Raw genomic sequence first — 13,991 nt, 5'->3', positions numbered from 1 at the left:
GCTCCATGACAGTAGTTCAGTGCTGGTGAAATTTTTTATTGACAACACTAAAGACTGAAGCTTTTCATTATCCCAAGGACAGGTATCTTGTAGACACTGCCTCAAAAGTGAAAGGACGATTTCCTCATAAGGATGGGAGGCAAAACAGAGAATAACAAAAAAATAGTCACTGCTTCTCATTTAATCTTCCTTGCAAATAAATCAAATAACAGATAAAAGCACACACTTCCTCCTGTGTTAGCTGCCAGAAATAAGAAAGGAAATTTGAAAGGTTAAGGTTACCCAAACTGAAGAGATATTGTCTGGATGGTTATACTGGCAATATACATGTATATATACTACACTATACTGATGGTAAGACATGCTTAGATAGTGGGTGGAAAAATGCTTGGACCATCAAGTGGTTCAAGTCTGGACAGGTGACCGGTTACAACGGCATTTCTCAGGGGGTGATGCTGAGGCCAATACTATTTAAAATTGCCATTAGCAGCCTGGACAGTAGGATGGACTGTATCTTCAGCAAAATCATATGAAGTATCAAAATGCCATTCAGAAGATAACCTGGAGAAATGAGCTAAACAAAACTTCACAGAAGTTCAAAAAAGCAAATGCAGTGTGGTATGTCAGAGTTACTTCACACAGCAGTACAGGCCTGGGATTGACTGGCAGGAAAGTTCCAGCAATCGGACTTGATGATCCTTTTGGGTCCCTTCCAACTCAGGAAATTCTATGATTCTATGATTCTACCTTTGTTTAAAAAGACATGGGAGTCCATGTGGAAAAAAAATTGTACTTAGATCAGAAGTTATCTCTTGCACCATTCAGGATTAATCACAAGAATGCAGCCAGCAGATCAGGAGGAGTGATTATTCCTCCTTAGAGGCCAAATTTGGAGTACTGTATAAAATTTTAAGGTTGTCAGTACAAGGAAGACATTGACAGACTGGAGTGAGTCAGTGGAATGCCACCAAGATGTTAAGGGGACAAGAGCAGCTGACATATGAGTTGTTTGTGCAGGCTGAAGAAGAGAAAATTAAATGAGAATCTGCCATCATCTGACTAATTGGAGGATAAAGAAAACATGGAGTCAGACTGTCTTTGAAAACGTACATGAAATGGACAAGAGGCAATGGCCACAAAATGTGATAAATAATATTCAGATCAGACATAAGGAAGCAATTCTTCATCATGAGAGTGGTAAAGCAGTGGAACACGTTGCTCAAAGAGGCTCTTAAGTCTCCATGTTTGGAGGCCTTCAAAACTTGAAAAGACCCCATTTAACTTGAGCTAACTTCAAATAAATATTCAGCTTTGCAGATTGTCCTGTTTTGAACATGTAGTTGGACTAGGTGATTTTGAAAGGTAGAACCTAAATTGTACCAGGATTCCACTATTCAGTGACTCCTTTCTGTTCCTTATCTTCCTGTAAGATACTGCTTACAGCAGATCATAGAATTATAGAATCATAGTATATCCTAAGTTGGAAGGAACTCATAAGGAACATCGAGTCCAACTCCTGGTACCACACAGATGATTATATCTCTCTTGTGCAAGACATATTTTTTGATGATTATGACAAATTTCTTAAAACCAGCATTTTATGCTGTTGTGCTGATAGTCTATGCAACGTCAAAGGCTACCTAAAAAAAATAATAAAAAAAAAAAAAAAATCATATAGTGCTTTAGAGTTCTTTTATTTATTTATTTATTTATTTATTTATTTTTCCCGAGGGTTTACCATTCTAAATACAAACAAATAAATACAAATTTAAATGAGAATCATTGTGTTAAATGTAATTCTTAAATATAGCCCTGTATGACAAGACTGGTACCTGAATTTGAGACTTACTCTGTTTCACATTGAAATGAGGACTTTGCATGTATGTATTGTAATCAGAAGGTCTAAATACAGTCATGTCATGATTCCTGGTTTCTGCTTTTTGGTATACATTTAAAAATAAGATTCAGCTATATCTTTTTGTTCTTTCGTATCTATATGGAAATTCTTCTGAACAAAATTTAGAATCCATAATCCGTAACATTCACCATGTACCTAATCTAAGTTTAGGCTGTTTTCTCTGAGAGAGGAATATTTACCCTTTTGTGTTATGTGGCTACTGTAAACAGCCATAGGCTGTTTGAATGGAAAAACATTTAGGATAATTTTGTATTTTAATATAACCATTAGAAATAGCTCCATTCTTTTTTCTTCTTCTTTTTTGGAATTTAGTAATATTTTGCTCATGTGCTAGAAAACAATTTCATTTATTTCCTCCAATATGAGAAAAATATGAGACTGCGGGTCTCATTTTCAGCACTGGCCTGGAACAGGATTTGAGTTACAGCAGTTCATAAATGACTTCATTTATATTTTATGTTTCTACATTGAATGGATCCAGCAGTCTCTTCAGGGAAAATTTAGAAAACAGTCTCAGATGTGTTACCGCAAGCTTATTACATTATCGGCTTTGTGGTCCAATGTCATAAGAAAAAAAATGAAAATACTGAGTCAGAATACTTTCAATTGGTTTACTTTTAAAGAAATAATTTACATTGTAGATTTTAAAAGTCTCATAGTTATTTCTGGAGTTAAGAATGTATAGAAAATTGTTCTCATAGATACAGAAATTGGAAAATGAATTGAATAAAATGGAACTTGAGAGTTTTACTGAATATAATTTCTTTTTTCTGTATTCTGTGGTTTGAAAAGAATATACTTTTCAGTACACTTAATAAGGGACAATATGCAATTCTGATACTGTTAGAAATTACAGATTTTCATTTCATATTAATAATAAATATCAGAAGACAAATTATTGCAGTTTTCTTTTTTGTTTTCTTTTTTTTTTTTTCCTCTACAAATCATAATCAAAACATTTTTCTAACTTAATGGCAGAAACCTAGGAGAAATAGGAAAAATAAGAGCATCTTTTTTCAGATTACAATTCAAAGAAGGTAAAAAAAAAGGAGATGGTGTATATACATATATATATATATATATCTTTGGTAAAAAAAATACAAAAAATACAATACAATAAAATACTAAGTCCAAAGAGAGATGTTAAGTATACTTACTCATATATTCTAAATTACTTCTAACAATGTATAAAGTACAGCTGCACAGGAAAGGAGTGGGTCCTCATCAGGAACCATCTAAAAATGGATTTACAAAAGAAACTTTTAAATACATTTATGTTCTAAACCATTTACATAAAGCACCTCTGTGGTAAACTGAGGGTGTCTCCAAAAGGCAATTACTCTGATTTATCTTGGAAGAGAATTCAAAACAGTCCTAAACCATACCTTAGGCTTGACTGAATTGTGCTTTTGAGATGTATTTCTGTTTTTCTTTCCTTTCACTATAGAACTAACCTGTATAAAACTAGACAACCTAAATTAGGTAAATTGGAACACATCTCAAGTGTTGGTTGATGTCTTTTTCATTTACTTACTTTTCTAGTTAAAAATCTTGGATGAACCAATTGGAAAACAATTTTGAGATGCATTACCTTACATGTGTTCTAGAATAACACAAATATATTAATGCATATTAATGTTGTTATCAACAATTTTTGAAATGTTCTAGCCCTTAAAGGAGGATGCTTTTAATGTTAAGGCACTGGATTCAGACTCAAGAGAGCTCACTGAATGTTTTCACCTATGCCATATCTGGTTTATATAACCTTTATATAACTTGTTAACTCAAAGGTCAAAGGTATGACCTTTGATATAGAATCATAGAATATCGCAAGTTGGAAGGAACCCACAAGGATCATCAAGTCCAACTCCTGGCACCACACAGGTCTACCCAAAGATTCAGACCATATGACTAAGAGCACAGTCCAAACGTTTCTTAAACTATGACAGGCTTGGTGTCATGACTACATCGCTGGGGAGCCTGTTCCTGTGTGTGACAAATAGGAATATTCCATACTACAATAGGAATATAAAATGTTCATGTCCTTAAAATTTGGACTCCTGTGTTCAACAGTGTATGAGGCATACATTTTAAGAGTACACACAGCCTAAAAACCTAGTGTTCTTGACTGATTTTGGTTGAAATTTCTTGTTGTTAACGTAATGTAGATAATGCAGTCATTATTAATATAAAAATAAAAATGTCACAAATAATAACACTCTTAAATTGACAACTATGTTCATTTAAAATAAACAGATAAGAGAAAATATTTATTTGCCAACATCTTGTGAATATAAAGGAGTTATTAATAATAATATAAATTGAAAATTTCTAAGAGGCATTGAGTTTTTCTGAGTTTCCTTTTCTCTACCAGTGCAAAACTGGATTGTGACTGTCTGCATCAATGGACAGGTGGTATTCCTGAAGCCTCACATTTTACTTCTGCACACATTATAAACATAATTTTCATGCTGCTAGCCCTGTCTGAAGTGACTGGTACCCGAAGTACTTGCCAAAACTATCACCTCAAATTTCAGCAAGTCTCAGGTCTCAATGAGGCAGCTGTCAATGCCCTGACAAAGGAAACTTTCTTTTATTTCAAACAGGAAATGCAATTCTCTTGATAAATGCCAACAAGGTCAATGTGATTTGGTAGTTGATCCTGATGAACATACAGATCTCACCTACCACCTCATTCCACCTTCTTGACTTCCTGGCTGTTTATTTGCAGCCTTCACACAGACTAGATTTTGCACCTTCTATCATAACACAATGTTTAAACAACCATTTAATTAATTTCTGTAAAACTTCAGGTTTTCTGACATATCAGAATGTCCATCTTCTCAATGAAACATCCAGGCATACACTGGATTTATTTACTTATTTATTTGTCTTTGCTTTTCTACCTTAAAACACCATGGTTGTTGTGCTTTTGAGTTTGATTTACAATTGTTGATAATCAAATTAATAATTATAAAGCCTTTAAAGTAAGACTTGTTGTTTCCACTCAATAGGAATGTTGAATTGTTGACAATGGCACAGAATTTCAAATGCTCGTCATACAATTTCAAGCTACAGGCAGCAGAAATTATGTTCGCAATTTACAACATTGCGAACATGTTCCCATCTGAACAGCAAAATGAGGGATAGAGATGTGAAACATACAACTGTGCCTGAAATTCATTGCACATGTGATTTATGATACCCAGGGGACATGATTCATAATCTAAAAAAACAATTCAGTTAGAAACATAATTCTATATCTCTAATAGGCATTTCAAAGTTCAGGTGAATTAGTGAATAAGTCACCTTTTTAAAAATGATAAACAAAATAAAGATTATCTATTAGATGCTTTTCAGATATCGAAGCTATGTACAGCAGAAAACATAACACCTGGAGTTAATTCACAAGTTCTGGGCTTCCAAGAGGGATGCTTCCTACATACTTCAAGCTGTAGTCACATTGCTTCCCATATCCCAACACCTTGTTACCACATTTCTCTTAACATAGAATTGATCAAAACTATTAAACAGACATTTTGTTTGACCTCTGGCCAGAAGCACAAAACTACCTACAAGGACTTAGAGTGCTTTATTTTCCTGTAGCAGACTACCCAAGGCTTTCCAGGATTTAGATATTCGCAAGGCTTGTCAGCAATATAACCACCCCCAGTGTCACATCTCATTTCATAAGAAATAGCATTTTCAAATAACTGCAAGTTGAAGATCTAGGTGCTAACTCATACACATGAGGTGGGAAATTCTTTTAGTGTATTTTTTGCCTTGGTCTTGAAAGTCCATTTGCATGGTGACAAAGAAAGAAAACTTGATGTAGAGCAACACAGGTGTGAGCTGTGACCATGACTGTAAATAATTCTGAATACCATAACTTTTCTTTTTCTTTTTCTTTTTCTTTTTCTTTTTCTTTTTCTTTTTCTTTTTCTTTTTCTTTTTCTTTTTCTTTTTCTTTTTCTTTTTTTTTCTTTTTCTTTTTCTTTTTCTTTTTTTCCTTTTCCTTTTCTTTTTCCTTTTCCCTTTCCTTTTATTTATTTCATTTTATTTTTATATCTACATAATGAATTGAAAGAACTGAAATACTGAAGATATATGGGTTTAATGGCTATCTCTAGATTACTTCTGAAATGTTGCTATAAGTCTTTCTTTAGGCTGTGTTTTGTCAATAGGAGAAATGGCTTTGTAGTCAAACAGATGTGAAAGTTTGATTCTTGTATTCTGGCTAGCTCTTGACTACACTACTGAAGATCAAAATCTACAGAATAATTTTCCTCATGCTCTCATGACTTCACACATCATTTAAGTTTTAGGTCTTTCAAGTATTCTTCCTTTTCCACTTCTATAGAGTATTTTTTTGTTTGTTTGTTTTTCATTTAACTTTTCTACCCAGACAATATTGTCTTGTTCCTACATTGGAGTGAAATTACCAGCAGTGAACTTAACCAAAGAAAGGCATTTTCATTCTTGGGACAACAGTTAAATCCTTATTATTACTTGGGAGAGCTTTCCACAGGGTGCAATCCAGGTGGGACATTGCTTACTTGGAAGTATGAGACAGATCTAGTCAGTGGTTTGGATCAAGAACTTGAAGGTCTTGTTAGGCCTATTTACTTTAATTCCTCACCGCAGAGTTTAATGTGCAAGCATCAATTTATGGTATGCTACAGTTATCGATAGGAACATTATTTTTTCACATTGCTTATAAGAAAAAGCATCCCTTTCTTATCCTTCTGATAAGTGGAGTTTTAAAAATTTAGAACTTTCTATTGCAGACAATTTGCTTGTCACAGCTCATTCATGTTTCTAAAACCACTAGTTTAGGTTTTATAACATATGACATACACCAGTCCTGCCATATTTTTCCTATTAAAATTTCCTAAATAACATTTTTAAAAAATATTTTAATATCTTTAAATATATATGTAGGTGAACACACTCACATACTAAAATACATGCAGAGGATTCATTTTGATGTTTATACTACAGGTTTTATAGGATATATTTCTATCTTGGAATTACCCAATGCTAAGTGGAGTGGTGAAATCCAGTGTAACACAATTTAATATTCATAAATATTTGTGATTAAAGCCTGGATTCATTTTAAGACAAAATTATTTTGTTATTTTGGGCAAATCATGTTTCTGCTTCTGTTTAAGCTTTTACCTTCCAATGAAGACGATAGTCAGACAACTGGGAATCCAGAGAAGAGAGTGTGACACTATGTATATTCTTTAGAAAAACGTTAGGAGAACTGTGAAATTCCTTCCAGCTATGTCACATTTTGTAAATTCTATTTATCTTAAACTACTTTAATAGGAAATAAAAAACCATAGAGATGCACTTTTTTCCTATTCTATCAAATTACCCTGAATTTTGATAATCCATCTGATATTTTTACTGACAAAGTCTCTTTTAAGGTTCCAGGGCAAAACAGCAATGGACAGAATAGAAACAATTACAGTCAAACTTAGAAGTAGGGTTAGCAGTCTGTTTGGTATTAAGCTGCATGTTTCATCTGAAAACTTTTTTCAACGAGATGTTTTTAAGCTAACCAATAGACATATACAATAAATAAATAAATAAAATCAGTTCCTTTTGACTAAATTAAAACATTAAAAGCTGAGAACAATATTCTGTAACTTGAACACAGGCTCCTTGTTTCCTATGCTAAATTATCTAAGATAGTCTGAGATGGATACTGTACACATTAAGAAACTTTATGGAATTTGTTAATAGGGTATACTTTCTGTGTATCTATAGTCATTTCTCTCCTATGCCAAAATCTAGTTACAAAGAGCTTATATATAGCTATTGTCAAATTTTCAACTGTCAAATTTTCACACCATCTATTGTGTGAATTTTGTGTAGCTCACTTCTTGATTGCACCATGGTAGGGAACTTTTGAAGCAATAAAAGAACCAAGCTTTGGTCCCAGATGAATGTCTTGAGACTTCAAGAGGGCAGGGAACGTTTTTTTCTTTATGGAATAACAACATTTCCATTTTCCAATTCTTTGTTTCCATAATACTAGTGATACTGAACTTGTGAGATTCCTTTTCTGGTCAGGGATCAAGAAATATCACATATCTCACAATAACAAATGAAGAACTTTAGGACAGGAGATGAATATAAGCAGCAGTTAATTTACCTGGAGCTAAATTTGAGTTTCATCCCATAGCAGTGTAACTGTTACACGGCAGCAACAGTGAGCAAAACACTGTTGTAATCATTTAGATGAAGCTGAGCTTCATTTAAATATGGGGCATAAAAACGGAGACAAATAGAGCCTGCCAGTTGTGATACATCTTGCAAGCTCTGAGCAATTTAATACTAGCTCCTCTAAAATGTTGTTCAGTCTCCTAATTACTGTTTAAAGGATGACTGGAGTCTGCTTAGCTGTTGTAGAAACTATGGCTAGAAGGATATTTTTTTTATTATTATTACACATGAAACCAGTGTTCTACACACCATATTTTGTTCTTTCTGCTTTCTTATTTGATTCATTATCATTTGATTATCTTGGGAGCAAAGCTATATTAACTATCAGATATAATAATTATTAATTATAAAACATAATTATCTTTCTGTTAACTTGAAGATTGAACAATTTTCACTGTATTGCACATGATCACATATTTAAAAACAAAAGAGCCTTGCTCTCCTTCTACTGAAAAGTATGGCTTACTACTTAATCACAGAAGTCTGTGACTGCAGCAATATGAGGCCTGTGACAGGTTGTGTGACATTTTATCTAGTACTCAAGTTAGTAAAGGTGGAGGAAAAATGTACTCTTTGAGAGAATTTTTATTCATATTACAGTTGGATTTCACTGTTTTGTAACCTTTAAATAGCTTTTATTCCAAATAAGTTTTCATTCAATTACAATTATATTATGTCCGCACAGTGAAGAAAACTTCTATATCAATGCTTAACTGTTTCATGGTGGAGCTTGTATTGCATGGGTTCAAACTGAACTTCCCGTGCAATCACTCATCTCTTCTGTATTACTGTTAAGACTAAAGACTCACTAATTCCAGCTGAGTTATATAATTCCCAGTAAAGCCCACTCAGGTTGACAGTCTTTCCAAGGAAGAAAAAAAAAGTTCCACTTAGGTCTTCAGCCTTGTAGTTCAAAGCCAGGTTTGACTAAATTTCTAGTGAATAACAAAGTGTAGAACTTTTAATAGCTACAAATTAAGATTTTAATTTTAATCTATCCATTTACTACCAAGCTGTGTCCCCTCTTTGAATATGTTACTCCACATGGTCAATGCTGTAATTGGACCCCTACTTAAAACAATCCTATGCATTCCTCCACTAGCCATTTATTCGAGAGTGCTACAAAATGATACTGATGTAAATTGATTATGGTAGGTATGCATGTTTCTTGACAGAGATATGAGGTTCAGGCTTACTTGCTAAGCAAGTTAGATAATCATTACCAAATCATTATCATTTGGTAGTCTGTGTCTGAAGATATTCAACACTTTAATTTTTTTCGTCAAGATACAGTCTACAAACCGGCTTTTTCTGACCTAATTGATGCATGTTTATATATTTTAACACTAAAATTAAATGAATCAACAGACCTGCAAACATGCCTCTTCTCTAACACCATGTTAATTTTTGAGGACTTAAAAGATTCAGAGTGGGTTTGTGTAAATCACATATTGGCAAATGTTCATTTGTTTAGGTTTATTCCCTCAACTATGTTAGTTTGGATTCAGCTTTAATCTCTTTGCTCTCTGGTTTGTGACAAAGTACAGAGTGAGCAGTGACAACACAGTCTGAAGGGCGCAGAGCTGGTCCTGCAGGACTCCACGCTGTGCTTGGCATGGAAACAAAATGGAATTACAGAAGTCCTAGCATCACAGTGTTTTTCCCCCTACTATATGCTCGATGAATCTTTAGGGAAGTGATTGCTAGTCTTAAAACAAACTTTAGTGGCTCTTACATGTCCCATAAAATGTTACATTTTTAACCTCAGGTGACTACTAGAGCTCTGCTGTAGTTCAACTATTGATTCTCCACTGCTGAACTCTCTCAAGTCTTAAGTTTTTCTGAGACTGTACTCATGTATGATGTTCAACAATGTGTCAGGGGACACAAAAACCCTGTGAAGTGTTAGCTAGGACAACTTTCAGCCCCCCACAGTTTCATAGGCTCTAGCATATACAGGCTGTTAATGCAATGCCATTGCACTGAGATTAAACTTTTGAAGCTAGAACCTGAAATGTTGTCTAAAGAATGAAACCTCAACTAGATTAAAATAGAAAACTCATTATACTTGTTCTAAGTGTAACAATGAAAATAATTAAATTAAAAAAAATGTAGAACTGGTTGTTGGGTATAGTATTTGATTAAAGAATCTGTATTTTAATGCTAATATTTATGTTTAGATATTATATGTTTTGTGGCAGTAGGTATATGTTTTTGGTTCTATATCTTATATTGTTGAGTTTAACAGTTGTCTCAGACTATACCAGGTTTCACATTTTACTGCAGAATAAATGGTGATGATGCTGGTAAAAATAGTACTGAATAAAACTTACAATTTAAATTTCCAGTCTGTAGGAAATTCTGCTACTTCAAAGTTACCTTTTGATCTAGTGAGATAGAGATTAAAAGGTTAATGTTTAAGGATGGAAAGTAAAGTTTAGGGTTTCAAGATTTTTTTGAAAGAAAACCATGATCAAGATCAAAATTAGTTAATACTCTATCTGTTGAAACCACAACACCAGAAAAGTTGTTTACCAGGAATATTTTGCAACTCCATGTATTCTCAACATATTTCAGTTTTGTTCAAGTAGCATTTTCAGGAAATCATCATTTATCACTCCTGTTTGTCTACTCTAATTTATGTCTTAACTGGTCTTAAGGACCATTCCCTTGTCATAATTTCCATGCCAATAAATTACCATTCTGTTGCTAATCGTGTTTTCATTGTAGTTCCAAATGCAATTGGATGAAGTGTGTTATTGAAATAATGCAGTTTTGCTCTTAGTGGTGCACTAAATAACAACATATGCAAGGCCCCTGCTAGATTTTCTCTTGATGTAAAAAAAAATCTAATATGATTTAGCATACAAAGAAGTAATGTTATATTATATTCAACAAGGCATACACCATGTTATATTTTCTACTTATGTAAGATTACATAAAAATGAAAGCAAATGCAGTAAATTATAACTGCAATGGGACTCATATCTTAAGGGCATACCTGAGTGGGAGGCTTTATAACTGTCTTAACTTTCTGTGTATTTTACTTCTAAGTCTCATGATTCTGCACTGGTGAAAATTGTTTCAAGTTCACTGCAGATTGTTATATGGGAGAAAGTTTTCTTGTGTTCTGTTTTATATGTTGTTGTTGTTTTTGTTTTTGTTTTTTTCTCAACATATTTTCTCAACTCTTTCTAGCCTAAGAAACCTGAGATTAGATGCACACCACATTTGCATTTGGAGGGAAAATGTGAAATCTGTTATAGGAATCCACACATTCTGGAATCCACAGAATGTGTGGAAACGTGTAATCAAACCAGAAGAAGAAGTAAATCTTACCCTGGCTGGTCTACAATGTATATCATTTGTGGTAGGCCATAACTTCAATCTTGGGTTTGTGGATGATGAATAATCTCACTAAAACATTCAGTAAGAGTCTGCAACCTCAGATTCTATGGAGACTCTTTGTAAAATTTTTCTTAAATAAGTGACTCCACTTAATGGGTTAAGTAATTATTAATGTGTACTTGACATACTCACAAAGCTGTGAGCTGTGAGCTGTACATGTTAGAGTACTTCTGATCTTCACAGAAAATATTTGTATTTCAACTTGTCTGTTCTGAACACAGGTTACATAAAACTAATAGCCTATATGGTTGCTTTCAAATTCAGAGGCATTTTGATCTGGCTTGCTTGTTTCAGGAGATAATTTACTAAAATTTCCTTTTTTCTTTTCTTTTCTTTTCTTTTCTTTTCTTTTCTTTTCTTTTCTTTTCTTTTCTTTTCTTTTCTTTTCTTTTCTTTTCTTTTCTTTTCTTTTCTTTTTCTTTTTCTTTTTCTTTTTCTTTTTCTTTTATCCAGGAGGGCCATACTTGTTCGGTTTGTTTGGTTGGTTGGTTTGTTTTGTCTAGCCCCTCCCCGCCCCCACAATAGATTGAGGGAAAAATCACTGTAAATTATTTCCTATTCCATTCATGCCATTGCTGAACTATAATTTAGTCTCCAGCTGTGTCCAGTGAAGATTAAAATTGTAATATACGGTGTCTGTCTCTTTAGAGACTGCTAAGTGACTTTAAAATTGTGTGCCATTATTAAACTGGCATATACTCAAGAAGATGTAGTTCACAAAAGTATAGAACGACATTATGCACAGCTGTGGTGATTTGTATTCTGACTTTCACCACATGTAAAATAGTGCTTCATATTTAACATTTATGGTAATGGAAATAAAATTTATTAATATGCTTATATTCTTGTTCTTGAAAGAGGAATATTGCAAAAATTATTTATTATTTTTTCCTTAAAAATAAGTTTGTTGTTGTTGTTGTTGTTGTTTTTAAAGTTTAGCAGTAGGGGTTCTAATAGTCTAACAAGCAGGTGTTGACCAGAACAAAAATATAAGAATTAGCCAGGAATGTACTAAAATATATTGTAATATAAAACGAAAAGCTATTGCACTCAAAGTAAAAACAGTGGTGAAGAGATGGACATATTTGCACAATCATCTGAAAGAATTTATCAGTTCAGATATTTATATTTCTGACACTTAATCTGCACTAAGATTCTTGCATATGCCAAGCTCCACCACAGCCACTCTCTCACTCCTCTCCTCAAAGAGGAATGGGGAGAAAATAAGATTTGAAAGGGCTCAAAGTTTGAGGTAAGGACAAGCAGATCATGCAGTAATTATTGTGATGGGCAAAACAGCCTTGGCATAGGGAGATAGTAAGATTTATTGCTTATTACTAACAAGCTAGAGAAGTGAGAAACAAAGGAAAGAAATCCAAAAGCATCTTTCCCTCCCCCCCCCCCCCCCATCCACCCTCTTCCACCTCCTCCCCCCTGAGCGGCACAGGGGAATGGGGGAATGGGGGTTATGGTCAGTCTACAGCGTTTCTTCTCTGCTACTCCTTCTCGGTCACTCTCATCCCCTGTGCTGTGGGGTCCCTCCCAAAAGATACAGTCCTTGATGAACTGATCCGGCGTGGGCTTCCCACAGGCAGCACTTCTTCCAGAACTGCTCCAGATATGGGTCCATACCATGGGGTCCATCACTCAGGAGAAAACTGCTCCAATCTGGCTCCCCCATGGGCAGCAGCTCCTGTCAGGTCACCTGCTCCTGCGTGGGCTCCTCTCCACGGGCTACAGGTCCGGCCCGGAATCTGCTCCAGCAGGGGTCTTCCACAGGCTACAGCCTCCGTCAGTGCAGGGCCACCTGCTCCACCGTGGTCTCCTCCACGGGCTGCAGCGTGGAACCCTGCTCCACCGTGGTACTCCATGGGCTGCAGGGGGACATCCTGCTTCACCATGGTCCTCACCACAGGCCACAGAGGACTTCTGCTCTAGTGCCTGGAGCACCTCTCCCCCTCCTTCTTCACTGACCTTGGCACCTGCAAGGCTGTTCCTCACTCCTCTCACTCTCCCAGCTGCTGTGTGTGGCGCAGCATTTTCTTTCCTGTCTTAAATATGCTCTCACAGAGGCTGAAAACAACATCGCTTATTGGCTCAGCTCTGGTCAGCAGTGGGGCCCTTCCCAAACATGGGGCAGCTTCTAGATCCTTCTCACAGAAACCACGCCTATGGCCCCCTGCTTCCAAACCCACTACATTTGGTGAAATGCTTCTGAAGTATAAACACCAGTCTAATTTCTCAGTTGTGACCATTTTCAAAGTAGTTTTAAATTCTGATGCCTGTGTGTTGGAATCTTCTGAAAATAATTGATGGTTCAGGCATTTGAAAAACTGCCTCCAAAAGCACAAATGAATACATTATCACTTAAATTAACTCTGTTCTAAGGTTGATCATTTGTCAGCTCCACTGCTAATGTTTTAGATCTTAT

This window comes from Aythya ferina, assembly GCF_964211825.1.
Source record: "Aythya ferina genome assembly, chromosome: 5".
Classification (NCBI taxonomy): domain Eukaryota; kingdom Metazoa; phylum Chordata; class Aves; order Anseriformes; family Anatidae; genus Aythya; species Aythya ferina.
This window is presented reverse-complemented; position numbering follows the sequence as displayed.